Consider the following 27,924-nt stretch of genomic DNA (forward strand, 5'->3'; position numbering starts at 1 on the left):
ACATAATAATTTACCAGGATACATTTTGAGACTCTCAATAGGTACCTGAAACTCAGCATATTGTCAGGCTCTTAAAATATAGGTATTATGATATCTTCATATGTGTATGTGCACACAGACACACACAGAGACACACACTCACAGACACACACACAGACACACACACACTAAAGTTTAACTTCTAAATTAGACACAATAAGAAAATAACAAATCTCTAGGCATGGTAAGGGAGTGTCGGGGTACTACATGAAGGTTACATGAACACGGCCTTCTGATCCTTTGACAACTGTCTGATAACTGAGAGTGTTATAAATAAATAATAAGAAGGAAGCATATGTGTCATCAATATGTTGTTCATTTAGCAAAATGAAGGCTTGTAACCTAATCGTGATGATGATGTGTCTTTGTTAGGCTTTGAACTAATGAGAAGAGTGTCTATAACAACAGAAACTCATTTAAAAAAATCTTTTAACTAGGGATGGTTTAGTCCATTATCATCATGGATAGATCATGTTGGCCTGGGAGCAGATATGGTACTGGAGAAAGAGCTCAGAGTTTTGTATTTGAATAGACAGTCAATAAGAAGTGAAAAATAAGCCACAAAGCCTGAGCTTTAGCATCAAAAATCTCAGAGCCCACCCCGTAGTGATACACTTCCTCCAACAAGGCCACACCTACTCCAAAAGGGCCACACCTCCTAATAGTGACACTCTTTATGGATCTATGGGGCCAAAATCTATTTAAACCATTACAGGGTAAATGGAAACTTTGTGTTTACTTCTGGAATTTTCCACTTAATATTTTTCGACCAGACTATTACATACTATAACTAAGGATATAGCAAGAAAACAGAAGAAGAGATGTACTTTACAGATGTATTTTAGTTGATGGATGTATCAAAATTAAGAGTTGATAATGTACAATCCAGTGAGCTCTGCTATTTAGTGTATATAATATATTGAGGTGCCTTATAGACCCACAGAACACAGTTATCTATGGGAAGATGTCAGAGATTTTTATTTAAACTAAAAAACAAATTAAATGCATACATAGTTGATAGTGAATTTTAGCAATTTGCTTTTAGGACAATGATAATTTTCATATTCCATGTAATCACCTTAGAGTAAGAGCTCAGGTATTTATGTGTTTGCCCTACGTACTGTATTACATCTGTAGCTGGCTACCTGCATGCCATCACCATGCTATTTTTATGCCTGAAACACTTTCCCTCCTGCATGTCTGCCATGACATTTTCTCACTGGCTTACAATCTCAGGTATGTAACAGAGTCATCACTCACTGTAGACTATGACATAGCCAATTATGGTAATTCTGCTGCCTCTACAGGCACCTGGTTCAGCAACCTGTAGGGTTTAATCTTGAGTTTATAAGACATGAGAAGAGGACCTTAACCAAGGAAATCCATCGTATAGGTTGTAATCCAACCTGTAACAGAGGCGTCATGACTTCATAACAAAAATGTGACCTATTGTGTGCAGGAGAGCAGAGATCGAAAGAATATCTGGGTCCTAGAAATCATTTCTGTCATCTCTAACCAACCATATAACACTGGCAACTATTCAATATGTTTCTTATTGTTAAAGCCAATGACATTCAGTGTTTTTGTCACCTGTTCAGACAAAGTCTTAATTGATAGAATGCCTGTCTTCCATGTTCTCATACTTTATGATTTCGCTATGGGTACCACTGGTGCATTATATTGAAAGTACTTCTCACTTAGCCTGATTCTTCTATTTGACTCTTAGCTTCTCAAGGGTAGAAACCTTGACTCTTCCATTGCTTTATTCTTGAGGTAGTGCCAGAGTGTCTGGTATATTAAGAAGCTCAACAAATGTTTGCTGAGCTTAGGAAAGTCATTTAAATTCAGTCACAGAACAGTCTAGTGTGGAACTATTATTCTTATCTAGTTTTGCATTGCAGAAATTTTGATACCCTAAAATAGCACAACTAATACTATCTATAACCAAAAAATTGGCTTCCAATTCTGAAAGTCTAAACAGACACTGGTTTGACTTTATCAGTGACAGAGGATGTGCTCATATTCTATAAACTCAAGAAATAGTTTTTCTTAATTTAGGTGGTTTGGGGTTTTGTTTTGTTAAGTCAAATGTAACTTGAGAGTCACTCTCAATGCAGTACAAAGGACACTTATGCCCTGTTACTATAGTGAGTAATGAAACTTATTTCTTTCTTTTTGTGTGTGTGATTTTGTTTCCTTTTCTTATTGGATATTCTCTGCATCATTTCAGATGTTATCCCCTTTTCCCCATCCCCCCCTCATTGCCTCCATTAAGATGCTTCCTTTCCCAAACCCCCTCTCCCACCTCAGCACCTTTGCATTCCCTTACACTGGGAAAATGAGCCTTCACTGGACCAAAGACCTCTCTTCCCATTGATGCCAGAGAGTGATATCTTTTTGGCATATGCACCTGGGGCCATGGGTCTCTCCATGCAAACTTATTAATTGGTTGGTATTTTAGTCTCTGGGAGCTGTGGTGCTTTTGGTTAGTTGATCATCCTGTTCTTCCCATGAGGTTGCAGACCCTTTTAACTTCTTCAGTCTTTTCTCTAGCTCCTTCATTGGGGTTTCCAATCACGTTGTAGGCTTAACACATCTCTTTTTTTAGCATGTGCTAAAAGCCAAAAAGAGTAAGATGGGGTGGGGGAGCAGTACAAACATGCAGCCCACACACATTTCCTTCTATCACAGAGGGAATTCAAGTTAGAGATACACTACTTACTTATCTGGTTTTCCCCGGCAACTGTAATTCTAATCTTGATCACATCCAGACAGCTAAGCAATTTAGAATTTCTTCAGCATGATGGGTTGAGAGTAGAGGGAACAGATTTGCTGAAAAAAAGGCAATATGAAAAAAATGCAAAGCAGAGATAGGAAGCCGCTGTTAAAAATACAGGCAGTTTTTCAGTCTATCACAGTAAAAGTATTCTTAGAGGGAGGCCATGATCAAATTGCTAATACTACCATATTATAAAATCTGAGGGAGTTTGCTGAAATGAAAGCAAGGTTCTTCTTCACATTGCATTAGCTTACCGAACTATATTGAAGTAGTGATTTATTTAAGAGGTAAGGTGATTGCTCTGAAATACTCCCAAAATAAACTGGCAAAAATTGAAACACACTGGGTCTTGACTTAACCTGAGAATAAGCATTCTATTTGGGGAGTACAGGCCGGCTAGTGGGAAGCCTAGTGTGATCTTGGAATCATTTGCTTATAAGCTGGATTCCACGCTCAGCCTTACATCAATGGGACTCTATACTGTTCTGGAGCCTAGCACTGTTCACAATCTGCTGCTGCTTTGGAGAATACACTCCGGTTTTCCTCAACTGTCCTACACTAGAATGGATTTGTAACCCTGGAGCTTCTCAGTGTATTGCCAGAGTGCCCCTATCACTTGGTCAAATGAGGATATATGTTTCAGTCATTTCTAACATGAATAGTATTATCTACACACATTCCCAAGTTACAAAGAAAGGCTTTGTTTAATTAACCATTAATTTTATGTAACACCTAATAATAGTGTTTAATAATTCATAAAATTAAGATAATAAAGTGCATAGTATATTTCTAATGCATTGAAATTAAAAGTTAAAATAAAACTATGCTTTATGTTTGAAACTTGTATATCAGCTAAGGAGAAAATTTGCTCACCTATTAGGGCTAGTCAGCATTTTGACTAGTAAATAAAATTTATTCTTTAAAAGGTTTCTGAGGGCACATAAAGAAACAGTCTAGGAAGCAAATAATATCTTTCTCTTTCAAAGACTAGGCAAACATTTGCGCGCTCTCTCTCTCTCTCTCTCTCTCTCTCTCTCTCTCTCTCTCTGAGTGTGTATGTGTATGTGTGTATGTGTGTGTGTGTATGGAGAGAGAGAGAGAGAGAAAGAGAGAGAGAAGTGGAGGATGTACCATCTGCTGTAGGAACTTGTTAAGAAGCCCAGTCACAGAGTCATGTCCAATGAATATTTATCATAAGCCTGGAGAAGAAAAACAGCATTAGTCCAGTTATTATAAAATGTTTCCTCAGATTAAAGAGACTAAAGCTTATGATGTGTTCACAGTACAAGATAGCAATAACCTGCTAAATTTTTCAAACAGAATTGTTTTTCTTTTTAAAACAGTTATACTTAGTTTTACTCACTTTGTCTGAGTGTTTTGCCTGCATTTTACTCATGTATCACAAATGTAACTTTGCGGGTCCCTGGAACTGGGTTCATGGATGGTTGTGAGCCAACACATGGGTGTTGGGAATCAAACATGGACCCTCTGTCAGAGCAACAAGTGCTCTTAAGTCTGGAGCCATCTCTCTGCCCTTTAACAGAAGTGCTTGTTACCATTGTGTATTTTCCTGGGGAGATTTGAACAAATGTCTATTCAACAAAGATAAGAACTATGAGTATAATAGCAATGAACCTGAGTGAGCAAGTGTCTCTTTAGTAGGATCGAGAATTCCTTGGCCATATGCTGAAGGGTTTATTCCTGTATCTGGAAGTAGACCAACTCCCAACGTCCTAAGGAACTACCACACTGATTTCCATAGTGGCTGAACAAGTTTGCACTCCCACTAGGAACGAATAACTGTTCCCTCCTCCCTGTTCTCACCAGTATATATTATCATTTGGTTTATTGACCTTGGTATAAGAGGAAATCTCAAAGTAGTTTTACATTGCATTTTCCTGATGACCAAGGATGCTGATTATTTCTTTGAGTGCTTCTCAGTTATTTGTGTTTTACCTTTTGAGAACTTTTATTTAGTTCTGAACCCCATTTTATATTGTATTAATTGTTTCTTTTAGCTCGGGTTTTTAAAAATTCTTTACATTTTAGATAATAAAGGTCTATCAGATGTATGATTGTGAATGAATTATTTGTAAGATAAATATCAATAGTGAATAAGAAAAAACAAAGATAAGGACTAACAAAAAGACCAACCAATGATTCCCTCCAAGTCAGGCTCTGTGAACTAAGACAGCTCTATCTTTGAAAAGCCCAGAGAGCTACATAAAAAAAGCACGATTTTCAGAGGGTCCTTCATGACTAGTGGGAAACCCTACCAGTCTTTCTTCAGCAGTGTTAACCTTGCATGGGGCGGGGGTTACCTGTGAATCATGTGTCTAGAACTTGCTGAGAGTTAAGGGTTTTATCTTCTTCCTGATTCTTTAATGAATCTTCTCCCAGAGGTTTATGCTTTAATTTGAAGAAAAGAATATACAGCACGGTTTAAAAGAGCTATGTGTACTGTGTGAGGAAATGGGTCTACTACTAAACTCAACGTCACTTCTTCAAATGGTAAGAGGGGTACCACTTGAAATTATGTTTATTAGTCTTCTGTTTGAGATCCTTAGGTGTAACACTGGTCAATCCTAAGTCAAGCATACTCTTGACCCTCCAGCCAATGTGTATGGAAAGCACATTCTGAACTATTGTTCTATTGGCCAGTGTCCCTTATTTTATACGCCCTGTTTAAAATTTTATGTTCCTCCTTAGTGCCTGAATTTTATCCTGCCATTCAGAAAAGATACAGAAAATATGACCTTCATAACATCCTCTAATTTCCTTAGTTGTTAAGCTTGGGCTTCTTGGCCAGTTAAAGATCTCTTTAGAACCCTAGTTTTCTAGTATGAACAGAAATGAGGCAGAGCCCTCATGCATTTTATGCAGATATTAAACCTGTGACAATTTCTGGTACATGACAACACTTGGACATATGTTGACTATTCTTCCTCTAGTTGTGAGTATTATCATTTATTTCATATATATTATCTTCCTTAGATATTCTATAGAATAAACTTGGTAAGAGTTGGAGTTTAGAAAAACTGTTAGTTTCTCAAAGTTCTATAACTAGAGTCATGGTTATAAAAATTCTAACTTTTATTTCCTTTTAATATCTTTTATTTTACTTTTTTACTTTCAAAATTTGAACTTGCAAATTTTAAGACTTTAAAAAATCAATTTCTCTTGCTTCCCTCACCTCCTTCCTTGGAGTAATCATCTCATATGAGTATAGCTTAATTAACTCCAGCCAGAAATTCAGATTGGTATAGCACAACTTCTCCTGAGTAATAAATAGAAATGATGTGAAGGTTTGTAAAAGAATATCTAAGTTATTGTAATCACTCCAGTCAGTCCAGACTGGCATTCCAAAGCATTGCTCACCTATTGACTGTGCAAGACTTTGAACTAGAAGGGTGCACACAAATCTACCTTTAGGCTTAGACAATGTACCTGGAAACAATCTTAATATTTTTTAACCAATCAAAAAAAAAAACCTTTTGCTAAAAAAAACTATATTTTTATAAGTACCTGTGGAAATAGGGGAGAAATTCAGTGTCCCAAAGCCACGGATAATTATCTGAGGCAAGAAGATTTGTGACTGGCCATGATTATGCTCAGGTCCAAGCAGGTGATGTGAGTGTTGATGGATGTAGGCTTTCGTGTGCAGCAGAAAAGACCATCTGTGGAAAATCGATGTCTTGCTCGTGAAAAATGACTCATGGTCTTTCCCACAGTTTACCTTGGGTTGATTTCATTTTCACCGTTCAGATATGTTTATGCTATGCAAGAAGGATGAACAGAGCCATTTTCTCTGAGAGTTCTGATGAAAGAGAAAGGAACCTCACATTTATATCCTAATGCACACATTCCAAACATTTCCCTCTCATGTTCCTGACTTCATTCCCTTACAACAGCCTTGCACTTGTCAGAAAGGAGAGCTTTATTGCTTTGGAAGCTATAAGGCTGAAGTCAGAGTGCTGACTGGGACAGGGTCTGTTAAAGGACTGTCTCATGGAGGTTGCAGATCTGTGTTCTCACACTAAAGAACAGGGGAGAGTATAACAAGCAGTGTTCTGTGGACTTTTTCCTAGGAACCACATCTCTTTCAGGAGGGAGAGAAGTCCTTACAACCTAATTCCTTCTTTATGACACAACTGTTTTATTTCCATAGCTGAACCTCAGTTAAGACTGTCAAAGAACAGTAGTAGCTTACACCCAGGGAGACCAAAGTCCAGTGTAATTATTTGACTTGCCTGACACTGTCTGTACTTGGCTACTTTGGAAGGTGCTTATTCCTTAGATAGATGATTTGGGGAAGAGAAGGCAGGCCACAGCCATAAGACATGTTGAGAGTTACAGTTGAAGCAGGGCTGATTGTAAGCTTGCTGGTAGTACTGATGGCTCTAGGGAATGTTTATTCTACTTTCCCCAAACAAGTTGAAACAAGGGTTTTTTTTGGGGGGGGGGATGTTGTTCTTTTTTTCTTTTCTTTTCTTTTTTTTAAATTTTCTGTTGAGTTTCACAGAAAGTCCCAAGGAACCAATTTTCTTTTTTTTAAATTTTGTTTTGTTTCATTTTGGCTTCTGATTCTCTTCTCTCATTGACTTAAGTGTTACAAAAAGTGGAATGCAGACTACATAGTGTATACATATAGTGTATAATATAGTACTGTACACACAGTATATAATCAAGAATAAACATGGCATTTGATTGCGTGCTTTAGCTATATTTCCACATGGGCACTGAAAATAGGATGGCAAATGCCTACCAGAAATTAACAGATCTTGTACAAAAAATTGAAGTGTGTGTGTGTATGTGTGTGTGTGTGTGTGTGTGTGTGTGTGTGTGTGTGTGTGTGCATATGTTCAAAATCAGTAGGAATTTTTGAGCCTCATGGCTGACTGTGAAGGTTTCTGTCCATTGCCCTTTTCAAATTTCTCTGTTCAAACAAGTAGGTGACTCTGTATGATTGAATTAAAGGTTATAGACACATGGCATCCTTTTTTTCTCATTCTTCAGTGGCATTTGAAGATGTTCTACTGTCTGTGATAATGGAAGTAAATTTTAGACCTTTAGCATTACATATCTCTGCACTTTATAAGCTTTCTCTGAGAACACTAGCAGCCTTAGTTTCTTGAGGTCTAAGATGTACAGTCTGCATGTATGGAAACTACAGAACGAATGAGTGACAGCAAGGAAACAGTTGCCAATTCTCAAGGAGCCATTTATGTTCTGCACAATGACCCACCCAGACAATATAAACACATAGACTAGAGTTTACATAAGTCTCTTTCTTGGGGTTTAGAAGCTGGGGGGGGGGGTTAAATTCTAAATTAATTCCTTTGGTATAAATTTATACCTTGAACTGGTGTTATGAATCTTGAGAAAGTATAGTAAATATATACATGTTCTGTTGTATAGGTAGATGCATTCTTAAGCAGTTTGGTTATGAGATGCTACACATCAAACATTTCTGAACATAATCTGGGGAGCTTGAAGAGAAATGGAGTAATTGCAAGCCCCATCTTCAGCTGTAACAAAGCATGAGAATTCTGAGCAAGTGACTTATAATTTTAGTGAAAAGATGATGTTGTTTTTTGATAATTTTTTGTTGTCTAATATTCTTCTGATTGCATGGTTCTGTATATAGTTCAATTTTTTTTCAGGTCAGTTAAAGAATTTTAACTACATTTAATTTTCTTTTCAATGATTCTACTGCTTGGACACTCTCCTAACAATGCATTCATTTCTAATTGGGGACTGTAAGAGTCCTAAGATAAGAGATACTAAGAAGTATTTTGTATATCAAGCACCATTCAGAGTCTGGGACATGTCTTGTACCTTAATATCTACTCTCTCATTGCTGGTTTTAATGCATTTGGTTCAGATGACTTGCAGAACTGAGGCAAGTTGCTTGACTTTGGACAGCACCAGATACAGAATCAGCAATGTAACATCTGCTCCCTGCTGTCTCTGAGGAAGGCTGAGAGAGTGAGATTTCCATAGTGACAAGGAAGCTGCCAGAACCCTCCAGCCAGGGAGCTTGCTTTCTTTCAAAACCCATGACTTTGATAACACCAGGCAAATATATTCTCAGGTGTCTGTGCCTTTAGTTTTCTGGTCACTTAGACAGAAAACTAAACTTCTGGGCATTTAATATGTTAGAACAGCAGCATCAGTCTGGATGCTGTACAGGAATCCTCAGGAGTTACTTAAACACATATGCTTACCCATCACTTCAATTCGGAGAAGAAATAATTGACCATTCACAGAGTCAGCTAAACACATTTCTGATAACTGCCATGCTCTTAGAGCGTTTAGGGAGAGTGTGCTTTTTCTCTCATGCAGAGAGTTGATGGGGCACGCCCTTGTCAGCTGTCACCCCTGCTCAGAGAGCTGTTTGCTGACAGGCTGGCTGCTGTTCACTGGCAGCAGACTACTGTGTGTCTCCTCCAGGCAGGCCATTTATCAGGGAACACAGCCAGCAGAATTTCACAGCTATGCTGTTACAAGTAGCTACAATTTCACAGTGACCCTGCTACTGGCCAGTATCTCCCAAGCTGAGAGGACCCCAGCAGTCTGTGTTGACTCTTCTTAAAGATTTCACTGCCCAGATGGGATTTTTCTCATGAAGACCTTCTGCCCTGTCCTTTAGGTCTGCAGAGGTGTTGACAGTAACTCTTGCAGGTGGCATTGTGTTTCTGGGCAAGGCAAGTTTAATAAAATCACAAATATTGCTTTCCTTGATCATCAATTGCCTAATCAGCTGAGGACCTCAGTGTCCTCTTCTACAGTCTCGTAATGGCAGGAGTTAGAGTATTTTTTTACCTTAATACTTTTTGCATTCATTTGGTACCACAAAACACTACTGTTTATTTTATAATATATTAATATAATTTATATATTATACATACATTATATAACACAGTAATAAATATGTACTATATATAATTTTATATTCAGAATATTTTATAAATTATATAACTGTTCATTTATGTATCCATGACTCTTACAATTGGGTCACAAACAGCAATCAGCTGTGTTAAAACTTCCTGGTCAGAGTAGAGAGCCTGGAGTTTGCCCAGTCGGCTGCTGCTAATATTCTTACATATCTGGATGTAATATGTGATGAGTTACTCCAGGCTTCTAGAACCTAAATGGTCTTGATCCTGGGCCTTTTTCAGTGCTGACTCAATTGTTGATGCATGCTTGTATATCAGAATATTTTTTTCTTTTTTTATGTTATTTAATAAAACAGATACATAGACAAATTATTAAAATAATTTTAGCATAAATATATATGAATATATTTTTCAAAGTACTTGATTTTGTTAAGGGTTTGATAATATGCATTGAAATCTTACAATTTGCAAAGATCATAAAAAAATGTGTAAAACAAAAGTAACATAAAAATAGTCAAAGATTTTGGTATGTAAAGATTAAACATAATGATTTTTAATTACAAAAAATACCACAAGGCTATCTTCTTAGCTCTTGAGTTATTAATGGTTTAAAGTCTAGGTGTACCCCACTTTGAGAGGGTGCCATACACTAATTTTTTTCCTAAGAAGGACTGAGGCTTCCACATTTTTTTTTGTAGTTTCATAAAGTCTGTGAGTTGTTTTCTTGGGTATTCAGAGCTTTGTGAGGCTAGAATCCAATTATCTGTGACTGCATATTGTGTCTATTTTTTGTGACTGGGTTATCTCACTCAGGATGTGATTCTCTAGATGCATCCATTTTTCTAGGAATTTAATAAAGTCATTATTCTAATAGTTGAGTAGTAATCCGTGGTATAAATATACCACAATTTCTGTATCCATTCCTCTATTGAAGGACATCTGGGTACTTTCCAGCTACTGGCTATTATAAATAGGGCTGCTATAAGTCCAGGAGTGGAATAACTAGATCTTCAGGTAGTACTATGTCCAATTTTCTGAGGAATCGCCAGACTGATTTCCGCTGTGGTTGTACCAGTTTACAACCCCACCAGCAGTGGAGAAGTGTTCCTCTTTCTCCACATCCTAGCCAGCATCTGCTGTCATCTTAGTTTTTTATCTTAGCAATTCTGACTGGTGTGAGATGAAATCTCAGGGTTGTTTGGATTTGCATTTCTCTGATGACTAGGGATGTAGAGAATTTCCTTAGGTGCTTCTCAGCCATTCAATATTCCTCAATTGAAAATTTTTTTAGCTTTGTACCCCATTTTTAATAGGATTGTTTGAGTCTCTGGTGTCTAACTTCTTGAGTTCTTTGTATATATTGGATATTAGGCCTCTATCAGATGTGAGCTTGATAAAGATCTTTTCCCAATCTGTTGGTTGTAGTTTTGTTTTCTTAACAGTGTCCTCAGCCTTACAGAAACTTTGCAATCTCATTAAGTTCCATTTATTGATTCTTGATTTTAGAGCACAAGCCATTGATGTTTTGTTCAGGAAATTTTCCCCTGTGCTTATATGTTCTATGATTTTCCCCAGTTACTATTCTAATAGTTTCAGTGTACTTGGTTTTATGAGAAGATCTTTGATACACTTGCACTTGATCTTTGTGCAAGGAGATAAGAAAGGGTCCATTTTCATTCTTCTGCATGCTGACTTCCAGTTGAGCCAACACCATTTGTTGAAGTGGCTTTCCTTTTTCCATTGAATGTTTTCAGCTTCTTTGTAAAAAATTAAGTGATAATATGTGTGAGAGTTCATTTCTGATTCTTCTATTCTGTTCTATTGATCTACATGCCTATCTCTGTACCAGTTTTTAACACAATTGCTTTGTAATATAGCTTGAGGTCAGGAATGGTCAGTCACTCAGAAGATTTTTTTTGTTGTTGAGAATAGATTTCTCTATCCTATGGTTTTTGTTGTTCCAGATGAATCTGCAAATTGCTCTTTCCAACTCTCTGAAGAATTGAGTTGGAATTTTGATGGGGATTGCATTGAATCTGTAGATTGGTTTTGGTAAGATGGCCATTTTTAGAATGTTGATCCTTCTAATTCGTGAGCATAGGAGATCTTTCCATCTTCTGAGATCTTCTTCAATTTTCTTCTTCAGAGATTTGAAGTTCTTGTCATACAGGTTCTTCACTTGCTTAGTTAGGGTCACACCAAGGTATTTCATGTTATTTGTGGCTATTGTGAAGGGTATATTTTCCCTAATTTCTTTCTCTACATGTTTGTACTTTGAGTAGAGGAAGGCTACTGATTTGCTTGAGTTAATTTTATATCCAGCCACTTTGCTGAACTTGTTTAGCAGCTATAAGAGTTCTCTGCTGGAAATTTTGGGGTCACTCAAGTATACTATCATGTCATCTGCAAATAGTGTTATTTTTTACTTCTTCTTTTCCTATTTGTCTCCCTTCAATTTTCTTTAGCTCTCTAATTGCTCCAGCCAGGACTTCCAGTACTATGTTGAATAGGTAGGGAGAGAGGGGGCAGCCTTGTCTAGTCCCTGATTTTTGTGGGATTGCTTCAAGTTTTCCATCATTTAGTTTGATGTTGGCTATTGGTTTGCTGTATATTGCTTTTATTATGTTTAGGTATGAGCCTTGATTCCTGCTCTTTCCAAGAATTTTAACATGAAGAGGAGTTGACTTTCATCAAAATCTAGTGAGATTATCATGTGGTTTTTTTCTATGAGTTTCTTTATGTGGTGGATTATGTTTATGGGGTTCTGTATATTAAACCATCCTTGCATCCCAGGGGTAAACCCTTCTTGATCATGGTGAATAAATGTTTTGATATGTTCTTAGATTCAGTTTGCAAGAATTTTGTTGAGTATTTTTGCATTGATGTTCACAAGGGAGATTGGTCTGAAGTTCTCTTTGTGTGGTTTAGGAATGAGAATTATTGTGGCCTTGAACAATCAGTTTGGTAGTGTTCCATCTGACTCTATTTTGTGGAATAGTTTGTAGAGTATTGGTAAAAGTCTTTCCTGTTGTGCTACCTTACTTTTCCTAAGACAATTTACATAATCTCCATTATATAGGCATGTAAATTAAGTACATAAATTACATTTACAAAAAATGCATAAAGAAATGGATTTCTAAATAATTCTGCAGTATGCATACAATTGTTTTATTTAAAATGACAAAACAAATTTGCATACTAATGAGATGGATGGAAATTGTTGCATAGAGAATTAAATCTTGGCTAAAGTCTTTAGAAGGTAGGATTTAGGACATCTCAACATTTTTCAAACTATTGCTATTTCAATTCTATAATGGCCAATGCTGAATCTGCATGTTTCACAAATACATAAAAGAAATAGTAAAATTATGTTTTTTAGAGTCATTTCAGCTAGTACAGAAAGTTTCCTAATCTCAGACCAAAATGCATTATATATATATATATATATATATATATATATAAAATAAATCTCAAGTCAACACCTCACAACTTTTTAAAATTAAAGTAGTTATAATACATTGCCATACAAGGATACATTAATTTGATACTAATGTGCTAGGAAATAGTAGAAAACTATTAAGTCAGCCTTTTCTCTTTATAAACCATTGCATTTCTACAAAAGAAGAAAATGTGTGTGTACATCACATGCCCAAGAATATGAGTAAAACCTACTAAATGTGTAGAGTTCTGTAGTCTCAGCCTGAGCCAGGGGTTCCGGACAGCTTTCTTCAGCCCTTTTTCCATGTTAGCCTACACAGAATGAAGTGTATATGTTATGTGCTCAGAACCAAGGCTGAAGGGGAGCCTCCCATCACAACCCCTGCAAGCATCTCTATAAGCTTAAGCTTTTTGATCATACACATTTAATTTTGAATTAATTTCTGCCTGTTGAGTGTTCATTAACATTTTACTTCTGCCAAGTTTTCTATGACTTCTGTTTTTAGTTATGTGACCGTGCATAGAGGGATGGCCACATATTATAATCCCATTGCTGGCCCCTTTCTTTCTTTCTTTCTTTCTTTCTTTCTTTCTTTCTTTCTTTCTTTCTTTCTTTCTTTCTGTCACTTAGCATATTTTAGATGTCCTCTCTTTCAGGAAGCTGTCTTTGATATTTCCTTTTAAATGACATACCAAATGCTTCCCTACACAAAATCAGACAGAGCTCCAAGTCTGCTGCTGAGCACTGTAGTGTATAATTGTGAATGTCTTTGTTCTCAACCTTTGGTTATCACTTATATTTTCTATACCTTATTATCTAATAAGTTCTTAATCTCTTATGGGGCAATAGTATTCAAGGTTTATTTAAGAAATCACCAGCTCTGGATATTGGAGATTGCTTCAGTCATTTTGTCTATTATAAATAATACAGAGATTGATATTCTAGCAACTGAAACCTTATAAGTTTGGAAGGATTGGGAGAGAGATTACTGATGTTCCCTTGTGCACTTTGTGGGATTATAAACCATACACTGATACCAAGGTTGTGCACTGGACCATAAAGTGAACCAAACAGTAAAAGCAGAGAAAGCCCCATGGAGTGATATCACCCAAGTTTAATCACTGGTATAGAACAGATTTGAAACTTTATATTCACATTATATGTAATTTATATGTATGTAACTTATTGAACAAAATCAGATGGATCATAGGCCACAGCAAGGTGTGTTAACTAAACTGAGAATTTTACAGTACTGGAGGGTGTGGGCTGCACAGTGAAGTGCTAAAAACAATGAGGACTTTATGGGTCAATTGAAAAATGATGCTGATGTCGATTGAGTAGGAATATTTTTAGCAGAGTAGTTGAGATCAGGACACTCTGGATGAAATGCAGTTCCAAATGCAGGTATATTATGTTTATTGGAGAAGAGATAAAATATCTAGACAAAATTCTAATCATAAAGACTTGTGAAAGCAAAAGCTGGGATGCAGGAATGCAGCCAGCATCTTTCAAAATCCTTTCAAAGAAGTTGGGTTTTCAAATTTTCATGTGAGTCACAAATCCTATTTACATGTCTCGTTTATATTCCTCACTTTGGCAATATACTCAGAGTATTTGTTTAAAAGTTAATAATCTTCTCACTTCAATAAGTACATAAAAGAAAACCTATTTTGTCTTAAAGAGGACACCAGGACTCACCTGCTTATGTTTATTGTTGGTTAGTCTAGAACTAAAGACAGAAGGGCAGAAAATGACTACAGTGTGTAAGTTAAGATATATGAATTTACATTGAATTTCTGTGTTTGATCTTATGTTTTATCAATATTTGAGAGGTGTATGTACGGGGTGTGTGTGTGTGTGTGTATGTTTGTGTGTGTAGTATAGTGTATGTATGGTGTATGTTTACTCGTATGTGAATGCACATGTATGCCTGTTTTCAAAGTATATTCTGTGTCTAGGGATATCGGGATATTTTGGTATGGCTTGGAAAATACAGTGGTTTAGTATTTTGAAGTCACACTCCTATGAATAATGCATAAGAGACAGTAGGAGAAACAGGGAAGCAAGTGAGGAGGAAGAGAGATTAGGGATTAAGAGCCTTCAGTGTGTGTACATAAGCTTGGCAACTGTATAGCAACTCATTTTAAATTTGTCATTATTTCAATTATTTATTTTGTGTGTACTATCTGAATATATGTCTATATGGAGACCAGATGTAAATATTGGATATCATTCCTCAGAAGCCATCTGTCTTATATTTTAAGACAGAGTCTTTCAATGGCCTTTGTGGCTAACCTATTTATCTGGGTTGGCCAGCCAACAAGCGTAGGGGGTGCAGCCAACTCTGTGTCTCCAACACTAGGGAAACAAAGTGTATATATGCCATGGTACCTACCTTTATAGTCAGGTTCTGGGACCAACTTGTGTCTTCAAGTTTATGTGGCAAGAATCTTACAAACTGTGCCATTGCTCCAACCCTTCAGGACATTTTTTAGGAAGCTGTGACACTGGAAATAGAAGCATAAAACCAATAACAAAAGAATTAAAAATGTAAAAAGTCACACTGCTATATCCAAATTTGAGGATCAAGAATGGCTACAGATGCTTTTGAAGATGCTAGCTCACCTTGTTGACACTCAGTGACCAGCATGTTGCCTGGCTCTCAATAAACAAAATGTATTTTCAGGACATGGGGACTGTGCCATTGCAAAGACTGATAGTTGCACAATATATTTTAAAAGCCAAAAGCCACAAAGATAAAAGATACATTTAAGAGGAATGACCTATACATCTTAGGGCACTGGTCTCTCCCTAGATGTACATGGGAGTAACTGAAAAAATTACATCATTCCAAATTTCTCTTGCTACAGTTTTTCTCCTTCACCCTGCAGCTATTTGTCATTGGATGAGAACACTAACAGTCAGCCAGGTAGCTTCATAGCAGGGTATTGGGCTAATAGTCACACCTTCACCCCAGGGTATTGGGTTAATAGTCACACCTTCACCCTTAGGAAGAGTAATGGTGTATGAGCCAAAGCAACACAGTCCACCTAAACTTGGTGGTTCGACCAAAGCAGAAACAATGCCAAAATATGAGAATTATCAACAAATATACACAAATTCCATAACCTATCAGCATAACTATGTGATAGTAAAGACTCAGCTTCTGTTTGCATTCTGCAGAAGGATTAGGCAGAGCAAGCCCAGGAAGCAATCTGTGTTGAGGTGACTAGAACATGGAAAAATATTTTGATGTGGGAAAAAGAACAGAGAGCTAAATAAAGTTGCTAAATCTCTAAAAAAAAAGAAAGAAAGAAAGAAAGAAAGAAAAAAGAAATAGCAATAGAATGAGAAATGTTTTTTTTATTTTATTTTATTTTTTTTTTTTTGTAATCAGGATTCATAGAAATTTACATGGTTTGGAAATTAAATTGGTTTATTATGAATGTTCACAAAAGAATAAATTTGTATGTACACACTCAAATATACATATATCATACATGTCTCCAAAAAAAAAAAAAAAAAAAAAAAAAGAACAGAGAGCTATCAGTATACCCAACACTGAACAAAGGCCACCATGGAGAAGCAAAGCATCACTGTGTGTAGGTGAATATTGGTACTGTTACAAGCATTATCTTCATTTTCAAACACTCCTAATAAAGAGACTGATGCCTTCCTATCAGATCTGTGTGGGCAGAAGATGGTGCTGCACAGTGCAAAGCAATCATGTTAATATCTTTATTTGCATTATAATACATTTCTTATAAATATTTTATTTGCTTTATAAATTAATGTGCCCAGAGCTTTTACTTTTGTGATGTTGATTCTTCTTCTCAGAAAACAAGGTATTTTCACAAGAGCTCAAGTCAACCTTTATATCTCTCAAGATTGTTTCAATATTTTCGTGATATGAGCTTTGCACATTTATTAAGCACAATGCTAAATATTTTATTCTTTTGTTGGTGTTGCAAATGATGTTTTTTTTTCTCTTTGGAGCCCTAATTAATTTTTGTATATATAATAAGCTGTATTTGGTTTCTTATGTTAATAGTACAACTTGCAGCTTGGTTGTATTCTGTTACAATGATTCTATTCATCCACTGATTCTGTTGAACAATCATATCATCTACATAAAAGTTTCGTTTTCTTCAGTGAAGGAGGTTCTCTTTTTTAAATCCATCAGTCATATATGGCTGATGCTTGATTTCAGCAACAGAAACACTGGAAAACCTACACACTCATGGAAATTGAACAGATTTCTATGTATTAATCTCTCTCAGGGAAGAAATAAGGAAAGAAATTAAAGACTTTCTGGAATTCAATGAAAATGAAGGCACAACATATCCAGATTCATGGGACACAATGAAAGCAGGGCTAAGAGGAAATCTCACTGAACAAAGTGCCTCCATAAAGAAATAAAAAACTTCTCATATCAGCAATTTAAAAGTACAGAACATTCTAGAAAAAAAAAAAAAAAAGCAAGCACACCATGGAGGAGTAGAAGGCAGGAAATAATCAAATGAGGGTTGAAATCAATCAGTTAGAAACATGGAAAAAATTCAAAGAATCATTAATACCAAAACTTGAATCTTTGATAAAATCAACAAGATATATAAATGCTTAGCCAAACTAACCAAGAGATAGACAGTGTTTAAATTAAAAAAAAAAATTAGTAATAAAAAGGGAGACATAACACTTGACATTGAGAAAGTTTGAATAATCTTTAGGTTCTACTTCAAAAGCCTGTACTCTACAAAATTGGAAAATCTTAATGAAATGGATTATTCTTCTAGACAGATACCACTTACCAAAGTTAGACCGAGATCAGGTAAAGTACTGAAACGGCATCGTTACCATCTTATAGCAGTTCTTGCTTAGCTGTGTTCTGCTTCTCTTAGTCTCAGTAGTACAGTGTCAACTGCAGTTTGATACTATTAAATGGAAAATCTAGAACAAATAGATTTGGACATTTTCAGTTGCATCGTGTGCTGAGTGACATAAAGAAAACTCCCAATAGCCACTGCTACAACCGTTTTGGTTCTCAGATATACTGTGGTGGTTTCATGGAACCTGTGTTGCAGCACCTTTTATTTTACTTAGTGGATGTCCCAAAATGCTGTGATGCCAATTATAACTTGCCAGAGAATTTCAGTAAATTGCCTTAATGTGAAATGTTGAAAAAGTTTTCAAATTAACAAGAATAGAAAAATGTTACATATTGTATTTTTTAAGCTTTAAGGTAAGATGTTGTTTTTGATGAAATAACAGGAAGTTGCTATATTTAGATATTTCCACATCTATTTAAACATGTCCCCATGTTATTTTAAATAGCCTTTATTTATCAGATTGTTGTTTTTATAAACATTTTACTTTTCATTAGGCACTTATGTGTAAGTTTCTGCATGGGTTGGTGCACATGAGTACCTTGCCTACGGAAGCCCGAAGAGAGCATTAGATCCCCCAGAGCTGTAGTTATATGCAGCTGTGAGCCAGCTGATGTGGGTTCTGGGAAAAAGGCAGATCCCATGCAAGAACAGAGATACTGAGGTGCTGAGTCATTTCATCAGCCCCCCTCCTCTCCCTCACAATTTATTGATTTTATTATCGTCATTTTGTTCTGTAAGAAGTCTATGAAACGTGGAGATCTATGCCCTTTGAAGTTTTGAAACGGTGCATCAGTGGAACTCTGTAGACTTGGTACATGTGGTATGGTACATGATCAGTCTCCAATATATGCTAGAAAATGTGTTGTGCTTAAGTTTTCCACTTCCTGTGCAAAATGGTGAGCACCGTTTCCCTAGGATAGCATCTGGTTCAACTGCAGTTCTAAATTGGTTCATGTAGATTTTTATCAAACAAGCCCTTTAGTTGTGTTAGAATACTCTCTCATTAGAGGAATTACCTCTTCCCGGGTTTTGCTTTTCTGCAAAGCATAGACAGAGAGTTAGCTGTCACAACATAAAAGGGTGATCTAAACTCAAGAGTTAATATTTTGGAATACCTCAGTGATAAAGTGCCTTTCTGGATTGTAAAAGGCTCTAGAAGTGGCCAGTACCACAAGAAAATAAACTAAAGTGAACAGAGGGAATTTTAAATGACCCGTGAAGTGGGTAGCTCAGGATACAGGCTTGATGACCTGAACTCCATCTCTAGGCCCCATGGTGGAAAGAATGACTGCCCAAAGTTGTCCTCTGGTCTCTTCATACAGCCATGGCATTCGACCACCACACACACACACACACACACACACACACACACACACACACACACACGTACACACACTTGCATACACACATACATACACACACATACACACATACACACAGTTAAACACATGCAGAAATGAAAATAATAAATAATATTGAAAATAAATGTAAAGTCAGAGATGAAATTAAAATCAACATAAAATTTAGCAAAAAAATCATAACTCATATGAACTACATATAGATGTGTAAATTTATCTTTAATGTGTAAGATTTCATTTTTACTTATACCAAAGTAAATGCAAAGTACACAGATATAATTCCTAAGAAATGTAGCCACATATACAGCAAGGAACCAGGTGCAAACAAAGCATTGTACATGTTGCCAGTAGAGTTTGGCAGTTTCCCCAAATTTGTGCATTTTGATGTGGCATTCCCTCATATAGCTACTTACCCAGAAAACACACCTTCGACAGCACAAAAATAGCTCTGCACTAAGTTATGGTGCCAGTGTTTGTGAAGGCAAAACAAGGCTAGCCAAATGTTTGCATGTAGGAAAATGCACAATATGAGATACGTTCCATAACATGATGTGGGAAAACGGTGATGAGCCCTGGGAAAAGGGAAGTCAGAAAACACCATGGAGCTGAGAGAGATTGGTTTTCAGTGAAAGACAGAAGGCTTAGCATGGGAACATGATGTGTCCCATCTCGGCAAGCCAAATTAAGGATCAAAGAAAGAGAAGTATAGATTAGAAAAAGTGGGTATTTTTCTATATTAGGATAGGAACCGGGAAAGATGAATGGAATTGGGAGTGGGGTTTGCAAAGACATCTTTTTATACATCTGCATTTTTATAAATATGTTAATTCCACTACAATTATCTGATAAAGAAAATCTTCAATCACTATGGGATATGTAGCAATGAAAGCTCTTGATTACCTGTCCCCCTACCCCCCAAAAAAAGAAAGGAAGGAGAAAGAAAGGGATAGAAATAAACCATTTTAAGTGTATTTAAAACATACAACTATAAACATTAGAAGGTTGACAGTGGGTAGCTAACACAAGCAACTTGTCAAAAGTATTCAATTTATATGCCATTAAGCCTTGGTGTGGCCATATAACCTGAAGAGTAAGGGCATCAATGTGATTGCCTTCCTGTCCCTACAAGTGGCATACACACAGTATTCTCCCTCACCCCCGCATTTTTTTTTTCTTATAGTCAATAGTAAGTATATCTGAGGAAAAGCTATTTTAAGATCATTTCACTCTTCACTGCTCTGGCTTTTCTTTTCTTTTTTTTTTCTCCCATACATATTGCATGGAAAGAGAATATGTTCAATTTACTCTTCTACAGTTTCAGTACATAGTATAAAAGTTCATATATGCTATGAATGCTTAAAATATTTATGTATGTTTAAAATGAGTTCCCTCTCAAATCCTCCTCTGGTTCATCCACTCCTACCAGTTCAAGGAACTAATAACCCCTTGGGTACTACCTTGCTATTTTAAATCTTTTTCATGTACGCACGTCGGTATATACTGACACTTGCTATATGGACACATCTGTCAGCTGCCTCTGCTTATTCTCCAAAATCTGTTACCTGGCTGTGGTGAAGCCCTCTCTTAGATGGCTGGACGCTAATTCAACACAAATTTCCACAAGTAGCAGAGACATCCTGGTGAATGCCTGTCCAATTTCTGATCAACTGCCTTGTGGACCTTGTATTGATACAAGTAAAGAGGTTTTACTTTAGTTGCTTTGAAAAACATTCCTTTTGTTGTATTTAACTACGAAAACTGAGCAAATACGAGAGCCTGGCAGTGTACTTTTGAACTTTGATTAGAAATGTTTTTTTTTGTTTTAATATGAAAATAGTATAAAATAGCCACCCATAGGCCAGGTGACCAGGATGGTTAACAGGAAAATGATGTTGGTGGCCAGATGCTTCTAGAGAAACAGCTGTGTCCAGAAAAGAAACCATCAAGAGTCTGACAAACAAAAGTCTGACAAAATTTTGGAAAAATCTTCATGTCATCAAGTGCCTTTAACTTTTAAGGATCTTTGAAGATTTTGATTTTCAATCTCTGTGTTTTTTTTCCATTGCTTAGATCCTTGAATCTACCCCTGTGTACTCTTTCTTCAATATTTAGTCATATGTAAGATATGTAGCATATGTGTATATAAACATGTTTAGATTCAAACTCATATGATTAGGTGACTCATAGATACACAATGTATAAAAATAATCAATTTCTACATAAAGTCCCCAAAGAAGTCATTGAATGTGTATGTGTGACAATATGTATATGTATTCTCCAATATATATGTGATGTAAATATACATGTTTGTTTGTGTACCTATGTGTCTTTCTCTGTGTAGTGTGTATATGTAGTTTTTCTCGAGAAGCCTAATTTTTTAAAGAACACAGGTATTCCCCTTTTCCCTCTACATCTCTTCAGATCTTACCATCACACCCAAATTCTATATAATACAGATGATTAGAAAGTTAATTTATCTTGTTTATCCAATTCATGATTTCATTACGTACATTTAAGGCTGTTTAACCCATTCACCTCTTTACAATGTACACCCACTACTATGTAAATCATTCATCATCTTATTATATTAATCCAAGACCATTTAACCTGCACATCCAAGACTAACCATAATGTTTAATCAGTTTTAGATCAAGCTTCACATTTAAGATGTTATTTCTTGGTTTTTCAGGAGCTCAATGACTTTGGCATGTTTTTTTTAAAGGGCTTCTCACAATCCTCCTTATGATATATTTTACTTGCACAACACCCAAAGGAACCAACATATTGACTCCTACCCCATTATAAGATTTTATCTGGATTTGAATTTTATGTAGACATTTTATTATGTTATATATTGTGTGTTTATGATTTATTTTACTGAATATTAAAGATATATTTATAGAGAGACATATATAAAGAAATTCTTTTTATTCTAAATAAGACTTCATTTCAGTTTTGACAGTAATGGATGTATGCTATTTTGATGGCCATTTTTACCTTTGCTACATTTGATCCTCAGTAAAACATGACTGAATTCTCTTCTTTACAAGATGATTAACTGTAGAGTTTCTGACATTGTTGTCTGTCTCTCTATATCTCTCTGCCTTTCTGTCTCCCGACATCTCTGTATTTCTCTCTGTACTCTCTCCCCTTTCCTTATGCATGCTTGTGTGTGTGATAGAGAGAGAGACAGACAGACAGACAGAGAGACAGAGACAGAGAGACAGAGACATAAAGACAGAGAGACAGAGAGAGACAGAATGAGAGAAAAACAGAGATTTGGAGGGAGGGAGGGGGATGGAGAGATATGGTTATATACTACTGTTTTATATTGGGTGATCACATGGTTTTGCTGATGACTCCAGTGCTGTGCTGAACATGGAGTGAGATTTCATTAGAAATGTGATTTTAGTTCTTTTGGACACATACTCAGAAGTGAGATTGCTAATCATTTGGCAATTTTGTTTAGGTTTTGAGGCATTTTTCCAACCAGAGCCTCACCAATTCTATTCCTACCAATAATATAAGTGAGTATGGAAACCCCAGACTTCACCCTTATACACACAGGCAGCTTGTGTTACCCAATTCCAAAAGACTGAAGCAGAATAAAAAGACTAGAACAAAACAAATGAAAGCACGCATCAGTGCAGAGATGTTAATCCTCCCAGTGACTGGTGAATGTGCAGAGGTTATGTCGGAGCAGCTGTGCAGTCACAACCCCAGAGTGCCCAGTAGTTCCATCTGTCTGCTGTAGAGCTTAAATCCTCACTCTGTGCTTGCGTGAGCAGGTAAACATTTGTTGTTTGGTGACATCTCATGTAGCATATTTCCATGTCCTGTGTGAGGTTCCTGCTCCTCCCACTATCTCTAGTCTTTGTCTTTCTCCCACTAGTTTCCAAGAGTTCATGGCTCTCTCTGCATTCTGCATACAGGTCCTTTGTCTCACAATCTTTCACCTCCACTGGTACATCAAGCCCTCTGGGTTTCACAGCACAGTTCTGTGAAGAAGATGGGCTTTTTTCACTTCTGTATGAGAAATACATTGTCATTTTCATTCCCAGATTCTGCCATACACTGTCTTTTTCAAAAACATGAATGGATATGTGCTTGTTGTCTTAGACACCCAATGCATAACGGCATGTTTAGATCCAGCCTAGGTTGTACTTTCTCGTTATATACATTTGTCTAAAGTTGGCTGCAAGTTTGGTCACATTGAGAAATAGTTGTGAGGACAAAGAGTTTGCAGGTTATAGTCCAGACCCTTTAGCTCTCCTCTTGGCTCCCTAGAAATAGCCCTGGGGATCACCAATCTGCTTTTCTTCCTGCCATTTCTCTCTGTTCCTCTGTGTCCCTGAGTGGTAGCCATGGCAGACTGCCCAAGATGCCTGCACTGTCCCTTCTACAATAATCCTTCCCTAATTTAAAAACAGAAATCCTGTGACTTCTGCTCTTTTAGACCTGACCTACAAGTTCCTGTTTGGCTCTGTGGTTCTCTTGTGACTTCAGAAAGACAGATAGACAGAGATAAATGACAGACAGCTGGTGGCAGGATAAACAGACCATAAACAGACAATATATTGAAGACACTGAGAAGCATAGACATCACAGACAGTTGGACAGACAGACTTTCTTATTTCATTAGTTATTTTCAGTTGTATTTGAGTATTTTAACATATTCCATTATGACCAAAATCTGATGCAATTGTTTAACTAAGAAATTCTATATTTTTCCACAATTTTACTCTCATCTATTGATATAAAATTAAAAACAAAACAAAACAAGCAAACAAAAAAGAAAACGATCCTAATTCTTTTGTAAGGTATTGGCTGGACTAAATTACAAGGCAGTGAATACAAGAGCCCCTTCTTCCTTCTTATCTTTCAGATGAAAGTTCATTTTGATATATATTCTTTCCGAATAGGAAGAAAATCATTGTGTTGATTTTTCTGTCACTAGTATCGAAGTAAGAAAATGAGATGGACAATCCATCTGTTAATTAACTGAATTTCCATAATACTTAACAGTGGAATGTGAAGTAAATAGGTTTAGACTGGCCATGGTGAAATGTTACCACCCCAACAGTTTGAGCCATTAATTACAAACCTCCAAGAGGACTGCCTGAGTTGAGGGGTTCAAGACCAGCCTGGATACTATATGGAAAGTCCTAACCTTAAGACAAAACTGTAAATAAAAAAAACCTTAATTTTACTTACTTGCTTATTTATTTATTTATTTATTTATTTATTTATTTACTTATTTATTTATTTACTTACTTATTTATTTTATTTATTTATTTAGTGCACATGGGAGTAGACTTTATTTATATTTACTATTTAAGATAGCATATTTTTATTGTAGAAGAGACAGAACAAAACATTTATTCATTTATAATTACTTTTATGAGCGAGTGTGTGTGGATATGTATGTGCAAGTGCACATACCTGTGTGCATGAGGGATGAGTCACTAGACAAGTCCTGGGAGGGCTGGATCTGTCCTGCCACCTTGTGGGATGCATCTGTCAAACTCAGGTCATCAGGCCACTCAAAAGAACCATAGGACCAACTATTTAAAAACAGACAAAGTTGTTAATAATTTAAAAAAGAAACTTAGATATTCAGTATTTTGTTAATAGTTTAAAATGTCAGATACTAGTAGCTATGAGAATTACTTAATATACATGAGAACAAATAAAGAAGAGAATGTTCTGAGAGAAAGAGTATTTTGTGTGTTTGTGTGTGTGTACATGTGTCTGTGTTGTAGATGTATGTGTGTTTCTCCACTGTGTATGTGTGTGTATTTCTCTGTTGTGTGCATATATGTCTGCATGAGTGTGCATGTGTTTATCATATGGGTGTATGCATTTGTCTGCGATGTGTGTGTGTGTGTGTGTGTGTGTGTGTGTGTGTATTTCTCTGCTGTGTGTGTGAGTGTGTGTGCATGGCTGTGCATGTGTTTGTAGTATGGGTGTCTACATTTGTCTGTGATGTGTGTGTGTGTGTGTGTGTGTATTTCTCTGCTGTGTGTGTGAGTGTGTGTGCATGGCTGTGCATGTGTTTGTAGTATGGGTGTCTGCATTTGTCTTCGATGTGTGTGTGTGTGTGTGTGTGTGTGTGTGTGTGTGTGTGTGTGTGTTAAATGTATGGTTTGTTAAATTTGGAAAGCAAAATGTTGAGTCCCGATTTTCTCGTGTTGAAAAGCTGTTGATTAAAGTAAGAATTCTTAGCAGGAGTTTAGAAAGTGTCTCCTCACATACTCACCTTTGCACAAACGTTGCTGTGCAGGCAACCTGCAGACATCCAGCTGTTATATGGCAGGCTCCCCAGAGACCTCCCTGGTCAGGCAGGAGAACAGATAGCTCGGCAAGAATGATGAGCATATGAAAGATAGGTAAACAGTGGTGATCCCAAGAGAAAAGGAAGAGCTTCGAGCTACAAGGGAATTAACATCAAGTGTTCCTCAGATTGCTGATGTGAGGATAATTGGTTGAGAGCTGCTGCTCATCCTCTGGGGCTTCTGGCTGTATGACAGGCTGTTTGCATAGGACGTAAGGTGGGAAACATGAAAAGAAATTTCCAGTCTGTTGTCTGACAGTGACAGAGAAAGAATAAAACTGAAGAAATAAATTTTCTAGGTCTAAGAAAATATGTGCTCATCAGTTTCTGGTTTTTCCTTTTGATTGGCGGGTGTTCATTACTCACAGGACATTCTCCTCAAGAAGATCATTGAACTTGACCATATTTTTTCTGCTGTTTTTAACCTTTAACTCTGTGATTATTTTTTTCACCCACTTTCCCTAATTTTCCCTTCTGCTTATGTCAACTCTGTCCATAAAACTTTGCATGTACACATATGTATAAGCATGGAAACATGTAGTCCATTAATATATTCAGAAACCATACTTAAAAGAGTGTGGTTTTCATCTGAATCATTTTTATAGATCACGATTAGTTTAGTTACTCTCCAGTTGCTGTGATAAAATACTATGACCAGTAAAAGGAAAAATTTATTTGGGCTTACAGTGGCAGAAGGCAAGTTCATAGTGGCAGAGAAGGCTTGGCAGGAAGAAACTGAAACAGGAAGTGGAAAGTGCACATCTTCTACATAAAGACAAACAGAAACCAGTTATCAAGTGGAAGGGGCACAAGGCCACAGACTCTCTAAACCAACTGTTCAAAGACACAGTTCCTCAAACAAGACAGCATCACCAATTAGGACTGATTGTTCAAATACATGAGCTTATGGAAGGCATTTCTCATTTAAGACACCATAACGATTTAATAAGTTAATATAGAAATTTAGTGTATTTACACAATGTAAAGAAAAAAATAGTAAAAATAGTTTGCATAATTTATGACCATGAAATAATTTATCAAGAAAATTGAGGGATATAGCGTGTGGAAGACATGAGCAAAGCCTTCCTCTCCAGGGCACTGTGTGAGAGTCTAGATTGAGGAGCTGACAGTGGCCATGGTTTGCCACACATATTCATTATTAGATAAGTTTCGGCCACATTCTCCCACATTTCCTAAATCCCAGATGGAGTAACTATAGTCAGCTGCTAAGACACCAGTTTCTAATGTCAGATTTCTTGCTGGTTCAGCTTTAATGGAGGTGAGACTGTGGTCAGTTCTTTTAAGAAGTTTGCTGTAGACAGAAAAGCTCAGCATTAGACCTTTAAAAATCAATCATGTAAAATATCAGCGTGATTGTCTACTAAGTACCTAGACAGAATCTAGTAATCCCAAGACTTTTCTACCAGAAATGGGTGAAGTTTTCAAGAAAGTCTTTCAATAGAGTTAATTATGATCTAAGTTTGTCAACACAATAAAAGTTAAAGTAAAGAAAGAAGAGTTTTATATAGTGAAAGTCTGGAAATAAAGAAAATAGAAACATATCATTTTAATGATTTTATTTAATTAAAGTGTCCCCTTTTCTTAAGTTTTATTACATCAGAGGTCTTTGTATCACAAGTTAAGTAGATGTAAGAATTTATTGAAGATGACTTTGAAAGTCATATTACTCTACATGTTATTTTCCTGTAGGATTTTCCCTTTCTTCAAAATACAGGCAATTTGGAATAGTTCCCTCTTAAAGGGTCCCAGAGAGCTTTACTTTTAAATTTAAATATTTTCACTTTCAAGATGATGTGCATTTTCTCTCCCAGGAAGTGATTCTACACTCACCGTACATTCATTTCCCAGCACTTTGCATTGACACAGGCCCTCACTGCTCTCCCAATGCATTATTTATCTGTGTGTGCAGAATAAGAACAATGCCCCTGGATGGCTGTTGTCAGCACATTTCTACATATTAATACCTTCTTCTAACATTGCTTAACATTACCAGAGTCAATAGACAACACAATTTGGTCTTTTTCATGATGTAAAAGAAGTTTGTATTTCTAGCTAAGTTTCTAATTTAACACACACACACACACACACACACACACACACACACACACACACACACATATATATATATATATATATATGATTTCCAATCCTTTTACATTCTCTTCTGTG

General features: G+C 36.4%; 1 protein-coding gene across 1 annotated transcript in view; it reads left to right on the forward strand.

Moving 5' to 3' along the window:
• The window catches only part of THSD7B (thrombospondin type 1 domain containing 7B), a gene marked incomplete at both ends in the record, with an annotated part of 731,038 nt that overhangs the window by 263,306 nt on the left and 439,808 nt on the right, over nucleotides 1-27,924 (forward strand). The gene's annotated exons all lie outside the window — the stretch shown is intronic.

Source organism: Micromys minutus, assembly GCF_963924665.1.
Source record: "Micromys minutus genome assembly, chromosome: 6".
Lineage (NCBI taxonomy): Eukaryota > Metazoa > Chordata > Mammalia > Rodentia > Muridae > Micromys > Micromys minutus.